The sequence below is a fragment of the Pinus tabuliformis genome, chromosome 3_2, assembly GCF_031772625.1.
Source record: "Pinus tabuliformis cultivar Carrire ecotype Pingquan chromosome 3_2, CPIR1, whole genome shotgun sequence".
Lineage (NCBI taxonomy): Eukaryota > Viridiplantae > Streptophyta > Pinopsida > Pinales > Pinaceae > Pinus > Pinus tabuliformis.
Genome location: NC_142302.1, coordinates 1,271,614,189 through 1,271,636,139, shown reverse-complemented (window position 1 = coordinate 1,271,636,139; position 21,951 = coordinate 1,271,614,189).

Here is a 21,951-nt window from a genome sequence, read left to right as displayed (position 1 = left end):
TTGTGCTGAATTTGGAATTGACACGTCTTTCTTAAAATAAAAATAAAATATTTTATAAATAAAAAAGAAATGTATGTTATAATTAAAAAAAAAAAAAATGCTATGCATGTTGAACAATTTAAGTAATGAAAAATTACACATTTTTTGCACTCTATTAAAATATGCTTATACTTGAAGAAATTTGATCTCTCTCAAGTCATGTTAGATCCGTGATTAAGATGGATCTATGCTCGTATAATCATCTTATCAGGATTTAGAACTATATTACACAAGGAAAACTTAAAATTCAAATTAACATTGTTCTATAGAGAAAAGAAATCATAATGCAAGAAGATCTAAGCATTGAAGATGTAAGTATACTTCCAATCAAGAGGTTGCTATAAAAGTAGATGTCTAATAGTTGAGTATAGTTGCCTAGTGTTGGAGGTATCTCACCACTTAGAGAGTTGTATGAAAAGTCAAGTTCAAATAGGTGTGTCCGACATAAAACTGAAGGAATTGCACCACTCAGATTGTTGTTTCGAATCCACAATTATCGAAGAGATGTGCAGTTTCCCAAAGAATTTGGAATACCTCCAGTCAAAGCATTTAAGTACAAACCCAGATGTTCCAGCTTGATTAGACGACCAAATTTTGTCGGTATCATGTCTGTCAAACTCTTCCCAGAAAGATCGATTGATAGAAGTTGTGTGCAGTTAGACAATGTTGTTGGAATAGTCCCTGACAACTCATTAGAGCTAAGGTCAAGTTCGCTCAGTGCTCTAGCCTACCTAATCTCTGGTAAAATTCTTCCTGTTAATAAATTTCCAGAAAGATCCAAGGTGCGCAATAAAGAGAGGCTCCCCAAAGATGGCAAAATAGTGCCTTGCAATCCTAATCAAATAAGGATTATGGCAACTACTCTTTCAATGTTTCTTCGACACCAAATTCCATGCAGGAGCATAAGTTCTTTGAGTTATCAGTCGTCTAGTTGAAAAATGATCCACCATATGATGTGATGGCCTCTCTGAAGGCCAAAAGAGCCTCCATGACCCTTTCATCACGATCGGCCATTGATGATAAGAACTGGTATCGAGCTTGCTCCAGCATATTATGCCTATTCAAATAATTAGAATCATCAGGATGAAGAGAACTTGACCCACCCATCTGGTCATACAGATATAAACCATTTTCCCTATCAATCTCGGAATATGAGCGTTGCTTCTTTGAGCAACTAACATTTTTTGTACCAATGGTTGCTGCTATTGGGAATAACATTGCAAAGAGGTCTGTATTGACATTTTTTTAATGGTGGAAGATAGGAAAAAGAAAATTATGTGATTTTAGATACACACACACACACTAGATCTTCTATAATTGGAGAGATTTGTACTTAATTATTTAATTTCGTTGGGCATCTAACAAATCAAAGGAATATACAGATTTGTACTCAATTATTTATTTTGATCAGCTTGGAAACTTGATAGATCCAGGGTTGCTATGAATCTACGTTAATAATTTCATTAGTTAAACATAGGTGATTTTTAAGTATGCTATAGAGTTATCCAATGAGTTCATTTCTTTCATTTGTTTAACTTTGTGTGTAATCATATATTTGAGTATTTTTTTCCACTATTTACTTTCCATTGAAGCAAATTTCTTTCCATGTATTGTTTATATTTGTTTGATATGATAGTTTCAAAACAAAACAAACTACCTATCTATAGAGAATTTCTTGTGATCTCTTCGCTTTTTCCAATCAAGCCTTCAAAGTAAACAATCAAATATTAATTGATGTACTATGTTTGACTGTTTTGTCGATCATAGCTTGTGTATTTATCCTGCAAGGCATGAACTTTTATGAGATTAAAGTTGATTGAATGTTTTGGTATTGATACTTTTTGGGTCTTTTTGTAATGCCCAATCTATGTCAGGAAACTATTGACGAGCACAAATTGCATCAAACAGGTAGGAAAACATGAAGAATCTTGCTTGTTGATCATTGGGCGGACTCCGGGCACTGGATACAGGCACTTTCAACTGGAGAGCCAACATGTCGGACTAGTTGAAAGGTTTTCCTTCACTCGCCAGTTGATCCAACATAGAAACCCAACTCTATAGGAAGGTCTCTGTAATCCCTTGGTCATACAAGCAACATGTGAAGATGACTAAGAATTGGTAAGCCTTCCTGAGTGTCTTCCTCTTGTATATTTGGTTGGGTGTCATCGCGAACTTTGTTGGCTCCCTTACCCAACGCTTCAAGGTGTCTCTTGTATTTGTGCTGTTGTTGGGAGTGTGGAATGGTGCATCCATCCTGCTCACCGACAATGGCAAATGGTACATCTGCTGATAATATTTCGTCCTTAAGGAAGCAAGCTCTACTCCACTGACATTGTCTGAATCAATGTGCGAGACAATCCAGTGGATCACATCAGCACACAAGAATATGGGATACCTGCATGCAACCTTGTACAATCTCGAAAAAAAAAAAACTTTGAAACGGAAACTATAAACTCAAAAGTGGAACTCCAACCAAAAAAACCCAAAAAAACATGAAAAACAGTGCTAAAAATGAAAAATGTTGATGCTAGAATAACACCTTTTTTTTTTCTAGGGTAAATTTTCAATATGTTTTGAAAACGACATTGAAAACCAATTTTTTGTGCAAAAAAACACCCTCAAAATGAAAAGTATTGATGCTAGAATAACATATTTTTTTTTCCAAGGTAAATTTTCAAATATTTTGAAATAATGGCGTAAAAGATTTTATCATGTCTCCGAAAAACATTAAAATTTCAAAAGAATAATGAAAACATAAAAATAAATAAAAACAATGAAAAAAAAGTTAAAAAAAAAAAATAACAAAATGTAAATAAAAATATATATTAAAAACAAAACATAAAATTAAAAAAAATAACCAAAAAAATCAAATATATTAAAAAAAAATAACAAAAAAAAAATCAATCATAAAAAATGTAAAAAAGAAAACTAAAAAACAAAATTAACCTATAAAAGATAATAATTAAAAATCTAAAAATAAAAAATATATAAAGAAATAAATAATAAGAAAAACATGTTTTCAAAAAAAATGTAAAAAAAATAAAAATAAAAATAAAAAATTCTCCTAAACCATAAAAAAAAATTTGGAAAAAAATACAAAAAAAAAAACAAAAATTAAAAAAACCATAAAAATAAGTAAATTAAAATAGAAAAAAAAAAAAAAAAAAAAACAACAACAACAACAACAACAAAAGAATTAAAAGCTATATATATATATATATATATATATATATATATATATACAAAAAAAAGTACTTAAATTGAGATTACAAATATTTAAAATAAAAACAAAAATATACTCAAATTAAAAAACAAAAACAAACAAACAAAACCATTAAAATATATATATATATATATATATATATATATATATATATATAAAAAATTGTAGGACTAGGGCGCTACCTCCTAGGATTGCGTAGAGCACATCTGGGAGCTAGTGTGGACAGCCTCACCGCAATTCCTAGAGGCAAGGCATATCCTTGACTGTCAGGAATGCACAGGGCATGTTGGGAGAGACAAGATCTAGGCCAAGACAACATGTATCTACCCAATGACAACCTGAAAATGCGAAGCACTAAATGTGTGTGCAAAGCTGGTGCAGATCTGAGTGAATATACATGCATGCAATTCAAACAAGTGCAGAAATTAGTCAAACGACAAAACCATGAAGCTCATGAAGAGAGTCGCTACAACAACGTCTGTTAGTGCATAAACAGTGTTATGCATGCGACACTAAGGAGAGGAAATGAAAAACTCGAAACAACACTTCTACAAGCTAAAACACATTGAAACGCCAACGGTCGTTCACTAAAACAAGGGAAAAAGCACTCACGCAAGCCGTAAAAAAAAACAAAAAAACAAACAAACAAACAAACAAACAAAAACAAAACAAAACAAAAAACCATGAAAAGCAAAACTTACCCGGAAAAGTTGTGCCAACTATGTCAAAGGTCCCTAGATGCCTCAGGAATGCCAGAGTTCCATGATCAATTGTGAAGAATGAGCTCTGAGGCGTCGTTTAAATAAATTTGGAGAAATTAGGGTTTATGACGCGCATGCCACAAATCTAGGAAAAAGCAACACTTGGCAGGGATTTTCTAAAATCGACTTTGCATGTAACCCCCATTGCTAAAAATAGATCCCTAAAATCTAGGGATGCTTTTCCACTTTTTTCTTTTTACTTTTTCAGAAAAAGTTGTCCGACATGCAAGGAAGGATTGCGCAGTTTTGGAAGGAACCGAGCAACCTACCAGCACAGGCAATGGATAGTCACTGGGGAAAAACTTCTGCATTTTTTCTGGGCTAAGTGGCCCTAGTTGGCTGGCCAACTCTGTGTAATTTTCCATAGCAATGCTGATGGCCAATTCTGATCTACGCAATTTTGGAGAGTAGTGCTGATTGGTCTGATCTACGCATTTCTGGAGAGCAGTGTTGACTGGCCTACTCTACGCAACTTTGGAGAGCAGTGTCGACTAGCCTGCTCTGTGCAATTTTGAGTGCAAGGCAGCTCTTGGGATTCTCTGCATAATTACTGAGGGGAAGACAGACTACCCTCCAGGATTGCACAGTTTTGCTCGAGAGTCCATTGACCAGATGTGAACCAAGTGTTGGGTCAGCTTGTGGTTGACCGACGAGACAAGTGAGTGAACACAAGTTATTAAGCATCAAATGGAATCAATCTTCCCTAACCTGAGGTACTTTGGATTTCTGTTGCCTGCATGTGATGCTTGTGTTCACACGACACACGATGGATTGAGTTGAGTTCGATGGGAACAATGTTGGGAAAATTAATCTCTGCAGAATCAACATTTTAGCAGACGGGTCCACAAAGACGTCAGTGGACGAGTTTCCCGTATATCATTGGTGACAGCGAATTGTCTGTCACCTGGCGATTTGCTCTTGAAATACATTTAATTTTTTTCCACATAAATAATTGAAATGGCCATTAGAGCTGCTTCAAATTTGAAATTTTTACCTTGGTTGAATATGAAGTTACTTCAATATAGTGTTCAGTTGTGTGATTTAATGCTTTTGGAAAGTTGGTTGTTTTTTTCTAAATTTTAGTAAGTTTTTAGGTTTATTAATATAATTTGTGGAGTTGTTTTTACTGTGATTTTTTAGACTTTTCCGTGTTGGAATTTGGCAGAAAAAATTGAGGTGAAATCTCTTTTTTGACTGTGGAATCACCATGAAAAACTCCTAGGGCAGTTTGATTGTGCAGGGGTTACTCATCAAGCTTGTGATTTCAATAAATTCCTGCCTGATTTTAGAGAAATTAGACCCCAAAAACACACCAAAAAAACTTCCAAAAAGTCTCACTAAAGACAACTTTTTAATGTATAATGTTTAATTTTAAAAAATAAATATTTGTTTTTGAATATTATTAAAAACTATTGTTCAAATATTTGATTGAACTATAATTTGAAGGTCTTATTGTAGCTTTTGCACAATATAATGTTATGTGAATAATTGTTTTACATATTGTATTGCATAATTTACGGGTATAGTTGCAATATTCCTGTAGTGATCTTTTCTTTTTAAATTTTGTAAGAAAACCATCCAAGCCCTCTCTAAGCAATGCCTAGCAAAAGTTTGGCTCCCAAAAGCTTGTTCTATGAGTTATGAGTTTCTCTTTATAACAAAGGGTGGGGTGACCCTTGACATTTCCCTTTGTGATTCTTGAAATATCCTCATGACTCTTCAACTTCATTACATAAATCTTTACATTACATATGATTGTTTGCATTCCACTAATGACACTTGGAATTTCACTTTACATCATATTTACAAAAATGATACATTTTCCACATATACCCATGTGGGACAAAAATGGCTTGAGTCAGCTAGACAAGACAACACTAAGAGTTAGACAGTTGTGGAAAGACCAGCTCATCGACCTCCTCTTCGTGATCCTCGATGAAGAACTGATGCCATGCTTGGCAGTGCACAATAGTGTCTGCGTCCTCTTTAATGATGTATTTCTCGAAATGAACTCTTACCTCCATTGCTTTCCGGTATACTGATTTGGAACCTCTATCCAACTCATCCTGTAACATGCGTAGCTTAGTCTTGAGCACGGTCGGGCCAACGATATACATCTGCATGTTCTCTACATTGACTGGCAAATCTACGCTGGTGGCCATGAGCATCAACTGATCAAACTACATGTCGATCTCCAATCGGACTTGGTTCTTCTCTTTGGCCTCAGTGAGCGTACCAATCGACCAGGTGACATACTTTCTCACCATGACATCCAAACCCCTGAACAACCGTGTGTATGAAGCCTCAACACTAGTGATGAGTAGCGAGAGTTCCTCATAGTTACAGATATGACTCTAGATGCATGCTTTGTCCAACTCTACCTGTGGCTTCATCATCTTGTGCAAGTGAAGCGGGGCTCCCTTATACCTCATTATCCAATGTGTTTGTACAAGATCAACAGCAGTATGTATATATGTGAGTGTTCACGTTATCTTAGTGCAGTGTTGTTGATGACCATGTAGATGGAGAACTGCCTTGTGCACAGTGACGAACATGTCATACAATTTCTGCATGACTGTCTCAAAAGTCGATACTTCAGCAAGTATCACTTTCTTCATTTATGCTATGGCGGATCATGTTGATTGTTCCTCTCTCTTCCTGGCTACTTATGATTCCTTAGCCATGCACTCGCTTTCTACTATCAAGAACTTCACACTCAAACTCATGGCTTTGGCATAAGCCTTTGTAGCATCGTCCAAGGCAGCTAGATGTCTTCGTACATCTAACACAATCACCCATTCTTCAAAGTGCATAGGTGATGCATGCTCATCTGGTGTGTGTGTGCTCTTCATCCTTGTACAACTCTGTGATGCATCTCATCAAAGGCTATGTTGTACACATCTGTTCCCAGATTATCCTCAAGGAGAATGGTATCCCCTTGCTCACTCGGGACTTTCTCTGTCCTTGGAGCTAGTGAAGCCTGTGGGGTGACCTTAGTCGCTTTTGGAATGAGGTCGATGTCCTGATCCTATTCTAGCTGCTTCGTCTCCATTTTCATATGTTCTACTATCGGTTCATCCTACAGAGAAAGTTCCTGTTCCTGCAACTACTCACCCTATTCCTTGTTTGTTGCTGGTTCAGAGTCGTCAAACTATATCGGCGTGATTTGCATTGTCTATGCACCTTGCATTTCCTCCTATTCCTATTCCTGTTATTATTCTTGTTCATGATGCACTTCCTTCTCTCTTTTGTGTAACTCTTGTTCTTCTTTGAGCTTTTGATGTACTTCCTGCAACTTCCTCTTTGCTTATTCCAATCTTTTCTTCTCCCTCTTTCCTTATGATATTCTCCTTTCGCCTCTTTGCATCTATCTCCAAAGCTACTCTTTCCACAAGTGGGTCTTCCTAAACTTGTAGCTTTTCTACGTCTCCATGCTTTCAGAACTCTTCCTCTTACCTTTGTCTTGCATAAGTTTGTTGCTTGATGCTGCTATTGTTGTTGCTCCCTGTGGTGTTGTTGCCTTGAGAACTGTAGCCACTCTACTGCCATGCTGACAGGTTTATTGAGCCTAGAGGAGTTATAACAATATCTCCATGGGTCTTCCTCTAGCCAATGACATGCCATGTGGATCCAATAGTACACTCTCGCACAGTGGTCCCTGCATAAGCCATGTCAATCATATGGATTTAGACTCTTAGTTCCGAACTTAAACTTCTTGGAGTCTTTGACCTTAGCATCCACTTCTTTCAAACTCTGGATCGCGTACAACCCAATTCGTAAAGGAAGCATAGGCCATGGTGCCTTCTTCTTCCTATGTAATCCAGTTGATAACCATGTTGAGTTGTGGTATGCAACCTCTTGCATGACCAATTTGTCTATGGCAAACCTCGGCAACACATTCAAAGCTTTCTTCGCATTGTACATCCTGATGAAGGTGTCATAGGGTGAGGCGTACCAATCTGCAATGTTCAGCATGCCTCCATTGCTGCATGGGACATGCAAGGTGGATCTTGTTCAAAGATCATCGTGTACGGAGGGGCAATGAAGTGGTCAGACAGTCTAGCCATGACTCCTCAATAGATTCATTCTAAGAGCAACTTGCAATATATGTTCACACCATTCTTTGAAGGTGTACATGCCCAATCTATGTCAGGAAACTGTTAACGAGCATAGATTGCATCGAGCAGGTAGGAAAACATGAAGAATCTTGCTTGTTGATCCTTGGGCGGACTCCGGGTGCTAGATACATGCACTTTCAAGTGGAGAGCCAACATGTCGAACTAGTTGAAAGGTTTGCCTTCACTGGCCAACTGATCCAACATAGCAACCCAACTCTACGGAAGGTCGCTGTACTCCCTTAGCCATACAACGGACATGTGAAGATGACCAAGAATTGGTAAGCCTTCCTGAATGCCTACCTGTTGTATATCTGGTTGGGTGTCATCACAAACTTTGTTGGCTCCCTTACCTAACACTTCAAGGTGTCTCTTGTATTCGTGATGTTGTTGGGAGTGTACAATGGTGCATCCATCCTGCTCACCGACAGTAGCAAATGGTACATCAGCTGATAATATTTCGTCCTTAAGGAAGCAAGCTCTACTCCACTGACACTGCTCAGTATCATCATCTCCGAATTAGTGTGTGAGACAATCCAGTGGATCACATCTGTGCACAGGAATACAGGATATATGCATGCAACCTTGTACAATATCAAAAAAATGTAAACTTTGAAACGAGAACTATAAACTCAAAAGGGGAACTCTAACAAAAAAAAACCCCAAAAAAACATGAAAAACGGTGCTAAAAACGAAAAGTGTTGATGCTGAAATAACGCTTTTCTTTTTCTAGGGTAAATTTTCAACATGTTTTAAAAATGGTAGTGAAAACAATTTTTTTGTGCAAAAATTGTGCAAAAAACACCATCAAAACGAAAAGTGTTGATGCTGGAATAACACTTTTTTTTTTCTAGGGTAAATTTTCAACATTTTAAAATAATGGCATAAGAGATTTTATCATTAAAATTTCAAAAGAATAATGAAAGCATAAAATTAAAAATAAAAACAATGAAAAAAAACAAAAACAAAAAAATTTAAAAAATAACAAAATGTAAATAAAAATATATATTAAAAACAAAACATAAAATTAAAAAAAAAAAACAAAAACAAAAAAAATCAAATAAAAAAAAACGAGTCAATCATAATAATAAAAAAATAATAATAATAATAATCTATAAAAGATAAGAATTAAAAAACTAAAAAAAATATAAAGAAATAAATAATAAGAAAAACATATTTTAAAAAAATGTAAACAAAAAAAATTATCTCCTAAACCATGTAAAAATTGGAAAAAACAAAAATTTAAAAAGCCATAAAATTAAGTAAAAAAAATAAAAAAATAAAAACAAACTAATATATATATATATATATATTACAAAACAAAAATAATTAAAAATACTAAAATTAAGATTAAAAGTATTATATATATATATATATATATATATATATATATATTCCAAAAAAAAAACCAATTAAAATTTTAAGAAATATATATTTTATTATTTAAAATAAATATATATATATATATATATATATATATATATATATATATATATATATATATTTATTTAAAAAAAAAAAATTGTGCATTTTTTTATTAAAGAGAAATAAACATTTTTTTTAAATATATATTTTTTCTTTAAAAAAAAAGGAAAATTATACACATTTTTATTTAAAAAAAAAAAAAAAAATTAAACATATAAAACAATTTCAAATATTATATTTTTTATTTAAAAAAAACAATTATGAGCCTTTTTCATTTTGCTTTTAAATATAAACATTTAAAAAAAAAATTCAAATATGTATTTTTTTATTTAAATAAATAATAAAAAATAAAATAAAATAAATAAATAAATATGTGTCGCGCCACCACTCGTGGGGGCACAGCCCTGGGCAGCGGAGCTACAGGAAGCTCCGCCATCCAAACCTACAACCCCACGTAAGGCGAGGTGCAAAATTAATTTTTCTGTTTTAAAATAAATAAGATATATATATATATATATATATATATATATATATATATATATATATATATAATGTTTATTTAAAAAATAAAAATAAAAAATAACTATAAATTTTTTAAAAATATGTAAGTTTATTTTTTTTTTAAATAAAAGATGCGTTCAAATTTTTTTAATGAAAAATATATGTTTTTTTTTAAATTAAATGTTAATTTTTTTAAATAAAAAATACGTTCAATTATTTTTTTTAATAAAAAATATATGTTTTTAAAAAAAATTAAATGTTTGTTTTTTTTAAATAAAAAATACGCACTATTTTTTTAATAAAAAATATATATTTTCTTAAAACTTTTAAATATTTGTTTTTTTTTTTCAAATCAAACATATATATATATATATATATATATATATATATATTAAATTTTAATTTTAATTTTAATGTTTTTTCCGTTTTATATATATATATAAATTTTAATTGGTTTTTTTATTTTTTTTTAATTTGAGTATATTTTTTTATTTTATTTTCATTTTTTCAAATGTTTTTAATCTTAATTTTAGAAGTTTTTAAATTTTTTTTTTGTTAATTTTCTAAAAAAAAAAATTAATCTAGTTTGTTTTTAATTTTTTTTGTTAATACTTTTTTAAAAAAATTATATTTTTACTTACTTAATTTTATAATTTTTTTTAAGTTTTAATTTTTATTTTTTTCCAAATTCTTTTATGGTTTACGAGATAATTTTACTTTTTTTACATTTTTTATGTTTTTTTTGTCGTTTTTATATATATATATATTTATATTTGATTTTTAAGTAATAAACATTAAAAAAAAGAAAAATAAGACAACTAGAAATTTGTTAAATAATCATGATTTCAAAAAAAATGGACATAAAAAATTTTAAAGTGTCAAAAATGTAACATTCAAAAAAAAAAATCCACACTTAATACACTAAAAATTTAAAGTGTAAAAAATAAGCCCTCTAAAAAAACAGGTTGTTGATGCATCAACACGTTTCGAAATGAACATGAAAATCACTAACATTTAAAAAGAAATATTTATATTTGATACATAAGAAAATTTACAGTGTCAAAAATATGCTGCGAAAAAAAAGGTGTATTCCGCATCACCACTTTCCAAAATCGATTAACTTTTTTGCTACCTCAACGAAACGAGTAATCGTATCAGTTCCCTTTTCAAAGTTTACATTGTTCCGACTTATGGATGTTTACATAGACTTGTCAGTCCTCTAGATTCTCCTCAAAGTTGCTTGCGAAGATGGTGTTGATGTCTTGCCATGTGATCTTGATGTACTTCTTGATAAACAAGTGTGTGTCTGTACACGGGCAAGCTCATAGACCCTTGCTCAACCACATCTTCAGTATTGCTTTCAATTGTGTCTTTTGATCCAACTCTCTTGGAGGCCATGATACCTGTACTGCTGAGAAGCTGCTCAAAAACTTGTAGTACCTGGAGACAAAGAAGACACTCGCAACAAGACAATGTCAGCTAAAAACATAAAGCAACTCGAGAATTAATTGAGCAACAAACTAGTGACTATTGGGTAAGATTGCGCAGCATTGACTCTAAGAGGCTGGGAGACTGTCAGTTGGAACTGCGCATTGTGCAGTCTCAGCTGCCACTGAGGCTGAATGAAGTCTGGAACTGCACAATGCGCAGTCCAGTGAGGCTGATTGCTAACTGAAACTGCACAATGCACAGAACAGTCAGGCTGGGTTGCTAGCTAGAACTGCGCATTGTGCAGTTCCAGTGGGTAGGACTAGGGCACTGCCTCTTAGGATTGTGCAGACCACAACTGGGAGCTAGTGTGGATAGCCTCCGCGCAATTCCTGGAGGCAAGGCATAGCCTTGACTGTCAGGAATGCGTAGAGCATGCTGGGAGAGACAAGATCTAGGCCAAGACAACCCATATCTACCCAATGGCAACCTAAAAATGCGAAGGACTGAATGTGTGTGCAAAGTTGGTGTAGATCCAAGTGAATATACATGCATGCAATTCAAGCAAGAACACAAATCAATCAAATGACAAAACCATGAAGCTCATGAAGAGAGTCACCGCAACGGCAACTGTTAGTGCAAAAACAGTGTTATGCATGCGACACTAAGGAAAGGCAATGCAAAACTCAAAATAACACTTCTACTAGCTAAAACACATTGAAACACCAACGGTCATTCACTAAAACAAGGGAAAAAGCACTCATGCAAGCCGTAAAATAAAAAGCGAGAGGAAAAATGGCAAAAGCCATGAAAATAAAAACTTACCTGAAAAAGTTGTGTCAACTATGTCAAAGGTCCCTAGATGCCTCGGGAATGCCAGAGCTCCATGATTAAATGTGAAGAATGAGCTCTGAGGCGTCATTTAAATATATTTGGTGAAATTAGGGTTTATGACGTGCATGCCACAAATCTAGGAAAAAGTGACACTTGGCAAGGAGTTTCTAAAATTGACTTTGCATGTAACTCTTGCTGCTAAAAATAAATCCCTAAAATCTAGGGATGCTTTTTCACTTTTTTCTTTTTACTTTTTTGGGAAAAGTTGCCCGGCATGCAAGGAAGGATGGCGCAATTTTGGAGGGAACTGGGCAACCTACCGGCACATGCAATGGATAGTCACTAGGGGAAAACTTCTGAGTTGTTTCTGGGCTAAGTGGCTCTAGCTGGTTGGCCAACTCTACGTAATTTTCCATAGCAATGCTACTAGCCAATTCTGCTCTACGCAATTCCAGAGAGCAGTGTCGACTAGTCTGCTCTACGCATTTCTTGAGAGCAATGTAGGCTAGCCTGCTCGCGCAATTCTGGAGAGCAGTGTCGGCTAGCCTACTCTACGCAATTCTGGAGAGCAGTGTCAACTGGCCTGCTCTACGCAATTTTGAGTGCAGGGCAGCTGCTGGGCTACTCTGCATAATTCCTGAGGGGAAGACAGACTGCCCTCCAAGATTGCACAGTTTTGTCTGAGAGCCCATTGATCAGATGTGAACCAAGTGTTGGGTCAGCTTGTGGTTGAATAACAGGACAAGTGAGTGAACACAAATTATTAAGCATCAGATGGAATCAAATAAACACAAGTACCTTATCAATGTAGGATAACAGATATTATTTTGAGGAGTAAGACTCTAAAACGAAGCGAAATCAAAATTTTGGAGGGTGATTGTAGCCACTACAATAAAAGGTTAAATCTGACTATATATATGGATTCAGCACCCTGGAAAACCTCTAAGCCACTTCCATTGCATAGGATGACCCATCAAGATTGTGATTTCAATAAATTCTTGCTAGATTTTAGAGAAATTGCACCAGAAAAACCCACCATAAAAGCTTCTAGAAAATGCACTAAAGACAACTCCATTTTGTTTAGACAAATTTTCGACGCTAATCACATCAAAATAAATATGTAAAAAAAATAAAAATTAACAATTATTTCCGAAATTAGGTCACACCGAGACCCCGTAGTGTGCGACCTGTACGAAATTATTAATGTCAACTCTCCATTTTTGTGTGGACGAGCGCCATGTCTACTACGATCTGACTAGAGCCTGCATTGGCTTCAATCTTCCCTAACCCGAGGTACTCCAGATTTCTATTCCCTGTTGTTGCCTGCATGCATGTGATGCTTGTGTTCGCACGATACATGATGGATTGACTTGAATTCGATGGGAACAATGCTGTGAAAATTAATCTCCGCTGAATCGGCATTTTAGCAGACAGGTCCGCAGATGAGTTTCCCATATATTATTGGTTACAGGGAATTGTCTGTCACCGGGCAATTTTCTCTTGAAATACATTTAATTTTTTTCCAAATAAATAATTGAAATGGCCGTTAGAGTTGCTTAAGATTTGAAATTTTTACCTTTGTTGAATATGAAGTTACTTCAATATAGTTTTCAGTTGTGGCTTAATGATTTCGGAAAGTTGGTTGTTTTTATAAGATATTATTTCTAAAAATGGTTAGCCTTTATAGTTTTTTTTAAATTAATATAAATTTTAATAAGTTTTAGGTCTATGAAGTTGTTTTTAGTGTAATTTTTTAGACCTTAGGGTGCTGGAATTTGGGTGTAAAAATTGAAGTGAAATCGTTATTTGTGTTATTTAAACTAGTTTCTTTTACTGTAGAATCACAGTGAAAAACCCCTAGGGCACTTCAATTGTGCAGGGGTTACCCATCAAGCTTGTGATTTCAATAAATTCATGCCATATTTTAGAGAAATTAGACCGTAAAAACCTACCTGAAAAGCTTCTAAAAAATCTCACTAAAGACAACTCTATAATGTATAATGTTTAACTTTAAAAAATAAATATTTATTTTTAAATATTATTCAACACTATTATTCAAATATTTGATTGAACTATAATTTGAAGGTATTATTGTAACCTTTGCACAATATAATGTTATGTGGATAATTGTTCTACATATTGTATGCCATAATTTATGGGTATAGTTGCATTATTCTTGTAGTGATTTTTTCTTTTTAAATTTTGCAAGAAAACCATCCTAAAATAAAATCGTTGAAAATAATTCATACTCACTTAAATAACATATTTAGCATATTTCAAAAGTAATAAGATGTAAATAAATATACTTACCATGAATTATTTTCCACCATTATTTGTGTTTTCCTCAACAAGTTATGTAGGAGTAAAACTCTAACTATGTAAACTTACTAGCAAGTACTACCACCAAATTTATTAATGTCATTGTGTCTTGTGACTTAGCAAGCAATTAATTTATCTACTTTACATTTCATTTATTAATTCCTACCAAATATGATGTCATTTGCCTAATTTAAGCAAGTTTTGCATTAACCATGGAAAGAAATAAGATGTAAATTTATGTAGGAGTAAAACTCTAACTATGTAGACTTACTAGCAAGTACTTGAAGAAATTTCAACCCCCACTCCGGTTATCAGTTTTCCTTATCACTCCATGCATTTAGTTTTAAATCCAACCATGATAAAAATTCTAAAATCTGGAAATAATAATATTTTTTTGAAAACACAAATTTAGAGATTTTACAACTGTTGAAATTGCATAAATAAAACACAACAAAATTATGACAGCCACACACAGAAAATAACACAGTGATTTTTAGTCAATGTGACCCTGGAAAAACCCCCTACAACTCTTAGGGAAAACCAGTTTGAGAGCTCTTCTTTATTTATAAAAATGCTTTTACAGAGAAACTGAAATACACAGTAAAAATTCTAGCAACCACAAATTACAACTTATCTCGATTTCTGTGCTTGAACTATGCCTCAAAAATCGTGCCAATCAACAAACAGACAAAACATAAATTTTTACAGCAATAAAACAGTTTTAAATGTTGTACAACCAGCCTTGAAAAATGTGCCCAGAACTTGTTGTCCCTCTTCCTTGATTTCTGTGCCTTTCTCTTGCTGTATGGATTTTCCTTGGGATGCATGCCAATAAATGCTGCTGCCCAGATTTGCTGAAATGTCTTCTTGTTGCTCTCCTTCACTTCCTCATTGCTCAGAAATTTTCTCCTTGCTCTCTCTTCTCTTTCTCTCAAATGCTCATGAAAGAATGAATGATCTTTTCCTCTTCTCTTCTCCTTTTATTCTCTAAATGACCTTTTGGGTTACCCTAAGATCTAATGGCTGAGATTCATTTAGATCTAGGGATGAGAATAAATGTACATTTAATTCTCACTTTCTATTTTTTAACTCACCCACTTAAATAAAGACCCACTTATCATTTTATTTCCATATTCACCTTTTCACTTTCTAATTCTTCATTCACTTTAATAAAATCACCTTTAAATTAGAATGTAACTTTACCACTTATAAAGTCACTTTTAAATTAGAATGTAACTTTACCACTTATAAAGTCACTTTTAAATTAAATTGACTTTACCACTTATAAAGTCACTTTAGGAGAAAAGTAAAAAATAAATTTGGACACTTTTCCCTAGGCCAAAGACCAAAGCCTTAGGGAACCACTTGTCCTGTGGTACCCAAATTTTAACACTCCCCCTTACCGAGGAGAGTGTTCCTCACCACTCCCATCTTCTCTCTGAAGTATACATGATTGTCGCATGGTAAGGCTTTGGTGAAAATGTCCGCTACCTGCTCATTTGTGGAAATGTGCTCAAGCTTGACAGCTCCCTTTTGGACATAGTCTCTAATGAAGTGATACTTGATCTCAATATGCTTTGACCTGTCATGAAAAACTGGATTCTCCATGAGTTTTATGCAACTCTGGTTATCACAGTAACTTACTGAAGATCTCAATGTCTGACGAAATAGACCAAACAACATCTTGCGAAGCCATATGGCCTCACAACTAGACAAACTAGCAACCATATACTCTGCCTCATCTGAACTCAATGCAACTGACTATTGTTTCTGGCTGATCCACGACACAACTGCCGAACTCAACCCAAAACAACAACCGAAAGTACTCTTCCTATCTGAAGCACAACCTGCCCAATCTGAATCCACGTACCCTTCCAATCTCACTCCATCATGCTATCTATAATCCAGACCAAAATCCACTGTCCCCTGCAAGTAACGAAGAATGTGTTTGACAGCTACCCAGTGCACTCTCTTGGGCTCACACATGCACTGACTCATAGTGTTAACTGCAAAACATATATCTGGTTGAGTGTTGACCAAATACATCAAACAACCAATCATCTGTCTATATAGAGTAAGATCCACCAACTCGGAATCAAAAGCGTGAAGCTTCTTCCAGTTAGTGATCATAGGTGTAGACATGGGTTTGCAATCCTCCATGTGAAATCTGCTAAGAATATCCACAATGTACTTCCCTTGTACCAGGAAGAAATGCCCCTCCTCCTGCAACACCTCCAATCCCAGAAAATAATGCATCAAGCCGATATCCTTCATCTCAAACTCTGAAGCAAGATCTCTCTTGCATCCCTCAATGAGTCTCTCTCCACCAGTGATGATCAAATCATCAACATACAACACCAGAATGAGAGGCTCCTCACCCACCACAATGAAGTATAGGTTAGGATCAACCTCACTCTTTATGAAACCCAACTACTATAAGTATGTATCAATCCTCGAGTACCAAGCTCTAGGAGTTTGCTTCAGGCCATAAAGTGTCTTTTTCAATCTGCATACATGGGACTCCTTCCCATGCACCTCAAAGCCCTGCGGCTTCTCAATATAAACCTCCTCCAAAATGAAGCCATTGAGAAATGCAGTCTTCACATCCATATGGTGGATCTTCCAACCCATCTTTGCTGCAATCAATATAATGGAGCGAATAGATGTATACCGAGCTACGGGAGCGAATGTCTCCTCATAGTCAACTCCCTCTACCTGTGAGAACCCTCTCGCCACAAATCTAGCCTTGAACTTCTCGATACTGCCATCTGCAACATGCTTTATCTTGTAGAGCCATCTGGAAGTAACAACTGATTTACCTTCAGGCTCGGCACTATCTCCAAAACATCGTTCTTCATAATAGAAGAATACTCCTCCATCATGGCCTCTCTCCAGCCCTGCTGGCTAGCTGCCTCCTCATAACTAGAAGGCTCGGAGTCAACAATTCTTGTTACCAATGCCATGTAACTACAAAACTACTCAGGTGGTTTACTCTCTCTAACTTGTCTCTTTGGCCTAGCAATTGATGTGGCCTCGCGCAAGGTATCTTGAAGCCACTTGGGCTTCCTCTTCCCTAAGCATACTTCTCCCATGGAGTGAAAGAATCCTCATCATAATCAGAAGCTTGAACTCCTAAAGGCCTGTCAACTGCCCTCATGCCTGAACCTGTGCCTATAGATGTTGAAGTACCGTGCGAACTGTCCATTAGTGGACTACCCTATGCACTGCTCTACGGACTGCCCTGCATGATGCCTAAAGAACAACCCACCTAACTCTGAGAGCCACTGCTCACTGATGGCCCTGACACTGTAATCGACGTACCTCTTGATCCCTGACCACTGGATCCCTGTGACTGACTCAACTGCTCCTGAGGGTCTGGTGACTTTGGATACTCTAACTCCCGTGACCTCCTGAAAGCTCTCTCCTCCTCGAACTTCACATCTCACTTGACAACCACTTTCCTCTGCACAGGAATATAAATCCGATAAGCTTTTGAGGTCTCACTATAACCCACAAAGATGTCCTTGTTTGCAGTGGGCTCTAGCTTGGTCCTGTTCTCCTTGGGGACATAGGAATATGTAAGGCACCCAAAGATACGAAAGTTCCCAGCATTAGGCTTCTTCCCAGAAAAATCCTTCTCTGGAGTCACATTCCCCAAGGCACGATGTGGACTCTTGTTCTGTAAGTACACAACAATGTTGCAGGCCTTTGCCCACAAAAATAAAGGTAACCCCTAATCATGAAGCATGGATTTGGCAGCCCCTGCAATGGATCTGTTCTTCCTCTTGCAACCCCATTCTATTGGCCCTTGGGGGTAGTAAGGAACTGTGAACTCCCTCCTAATGCCTACCTCAGCACAAAAATCAAAAAACTCACTAAGGATATACTCCCCTCCATTGTCTGACCTTAGGACCTTGATCTTCCTACTTGTATAGGTCTCCACAAGAGCTTCAAACTCTTGAAACCGCTTGAAGACCTCACTCTTGGTCTTCAAGAAATAAATCTAGGTCTTCCTGGAGTGGTCATCAATGAATAAAACATAGTACTCATAGCCACTCAAGGATACATGAGACATCTGACCACTCACATCGGTATGAATCAAGTCAAGGATCCCGGTCGCTCTGTTGTCATTGTTGGGAAAAGGGGATCTGGCAAACTTCCCCATAGCACATCCTCTACATACATCAAGGTGATCAGAACTGAAATCCGGCACACCAGTGGTGATCTCCCGCAATGTACTCAAGGCCCCATGATACATGTGCCCCATCCTGTGGTTCCAAATCTCACACAACTCTGAATTGCTAGATCTGCTGTCGGTCTAGTCCTGGGTGCTGCTACTCAATGCCATCAGGGGCTGGAATGAGAACTTGTACACCTTGGCATGGTGCACACCAATCTCTCTAGCTGAAGAAGCTGGAGTTTCCCTAGGATATATAAGCACCTACCCTCTCCTAAACAACACATCATGCCCTCTATCCTCAAGTGCTGAGACGGATATCAGGTTCTTCTTCATTCCAGGTACATATAGAACATTTGACACTTTCAAGGGAGGTTTGGGTCCCCTATCAAATGTCAATGTCCCCACACCAACTGCTCTAACAATGCTGTCATCACCAAGTACTACCTCTATATCAGTATCACTCTCTGAAAGCTCTGAGAAGTACTCTCTGACTCCTGTCATGTGGTAGGAAGCACCACTGTCAACATACCAAATACTAGAAGATGCTATGCTAGTAGCGGGGAAGGCACACTCTCTCTGAACTTGTATGGCAGGTGATCCTGCACTAGTGGCCTTACAAGATATGAACCCAAACTCTCAATCAAATCTCTCTGAGAAGCTCTCTATCTCTACAGAAGCTGCCATGGGTTTTTCTTTCCCTTTCTTGTTCTTCTTCTCTGGACACAAAACAACAGTGTCCCAACTTTTGACAATTCCAACATTTGACTTTGGAATAGTCCTTCTCCTTGTTCTGCTGCTTGCCTTTACCTTTGCTTTTGCCTCCACTATTGGAAGCTTGCTTCTTTGCCCTACCCTTCTTGCCTCTTGCTAACAATGCCACATTGTCATCCTCCTCCACTTAATTTCAAAAAAATAACAAAGACAAAAATTTCATCACAAAAATCAAACAACTAATAAAATATTGTATTATTGAATGCCATCACCAAAAATTAAGAAATGTGATTAACTAATATTGTTTATATTAACATACATATATCTATTTTTGTGTGTTTTATTTTTATTAATATATATAATTGTTTATAATTAAATTTATTAAAATATATTTTTAATATAATAATAAGTCACCTTAAATTGAAAATATTGTGAACAAATTATAATTCATGAAAATAGAAATAATAGAAAAAATAAATAAATTTTGAATTCCTAATCTTAAACTATGGATAAACGTCATAAATTTTTGGAATTCAAATGTTAAATTATGGATAAACGTCATAAATTTTTGGTCAAAGGCAAACTAATACCGAGTCAAAGATAAATTGAATGTGTTATACCATGCTTGTGGCAGGTATAATAAGGAAATTAAATATAGAATATCCATGAGGATGAGAAGACGTCCAAGGCTAGGAAGCTTCCAAAACTCTATTTATAGTGTCAATTTTTCTTTGTATAGTCAAACAAAATGTGAGAGAAAACAGTGCGTAAATTATGGATATTTTAAAATGATAATTAAATTGAAAATATTTTATTTATTTTAATATAACTTTTATTTCTGAATTTAAAATATATAATAATAATATAAATTGTAGTAATTGAATTTAATTGAGTAGTTGGGAGAAGCTTATTATTCCCTTCATCCAGGTTGATTTTTTACATATTGATTTTAAAAACACTGTGCATATAAATCGCTACTTGCCTTTTGTATTTCCTAAGATCATATATAATTTTTTTAACATTGTTGTTGAATTCGTCTAAGAGAGATAGAGGTAGAACATACTACAGAAATAAAAATGAATTGTTATTCATTTAATCCAAAGTGGACAAAAAAAAACTATGAAGATGTATACCAAAACTGAAATATATATATATATTACCTTAATGAAGGTATGCCAATCATGTGATTTTACCCCCACCAAATTCACCTTTCTTAGTTAAGATATTTTTTTATGTAAACTTGTGGGAAATTTAATTCTTCGAATGATCTCTTTTACATCATTGCTTTACTTCTTTGTTAATAACCATGGAAGGAAATTTTGCTCTCCACCGCTATTTGATCGGATAGCATTTTGCATTGCATGATTGGCTTTCTGAATGTCACTACAAATTTGATCATTCATTCTTTATCCCTCTTACCATCTATGATTCGTCATAACATTTCCATCACATTTTTCCGATACGCATTGTATCAAACTAATGAACTATTCTTAGGTCCTCATAATAGGGAAACGTCATGAATTGAGTGGGATAAATTTGCATTCCTCATGGAAGCCCATTATTGATGCCTTCATGACCTTCATGATCAAGCATAGAAGAAACCACAACAACAATATTCAAATACGTCAATAAAATAAATTATATAAAAATAAAAATTCAAAACATTACATGTATGATACATAAATAGATTTCATATCTTGATGATTTCTGTTATATTCAAACTTACATAAGTAAGGTGTCATTCTTCAAGGTTTTAATCCATTCTCTTCTCTCCCATTGAAAAAATGTTTTCCAGTAGTGTGATGCCTATGGTTCTTAGAGAGGAAGTTCCTCTACTCATCAAACACCTCCATTCCTAAACTTTTTGAATGACAAGATTCTATCTTAGGACCACAAACTAGACATGCAAATTCACCCTTTATTTGAAGACCTACATTAAGAGATGGATTAATGTCAATTATACGAAGGGATTATTTAGAAAACATGCATGATACCTTCAAATAATTATATACTATTAAAGTGCAATATTGGAACATTGCATACCACAAAAATGTGTTAGTCCTAGGGCATCCTGAAATTCCATACAAGTATTCCATGGAATTGAAGTTTTCTATGCCTTATTGGCTTACCAATGTCATGCATAGTGATGTTGGCCAATACCTTTAGTAGCTCATCAAAAAGAGGCTCAATATATACAGTCATATATTTAATGTGGTATTTACCTAGTAATTGTTTCAAATTACACATAATTAATACCATGATATGTATGTATTTAAGTAAATAAACAAATATAATATATTATGCAACAAACAAGATAAATGAAAATGTTACATTCAAAAAATTAATGTAAAAAAATACCCAGAACAATCATTTTCAACATTATGTGCTCCCTCTTTATTGACATCCAAGGAGGAA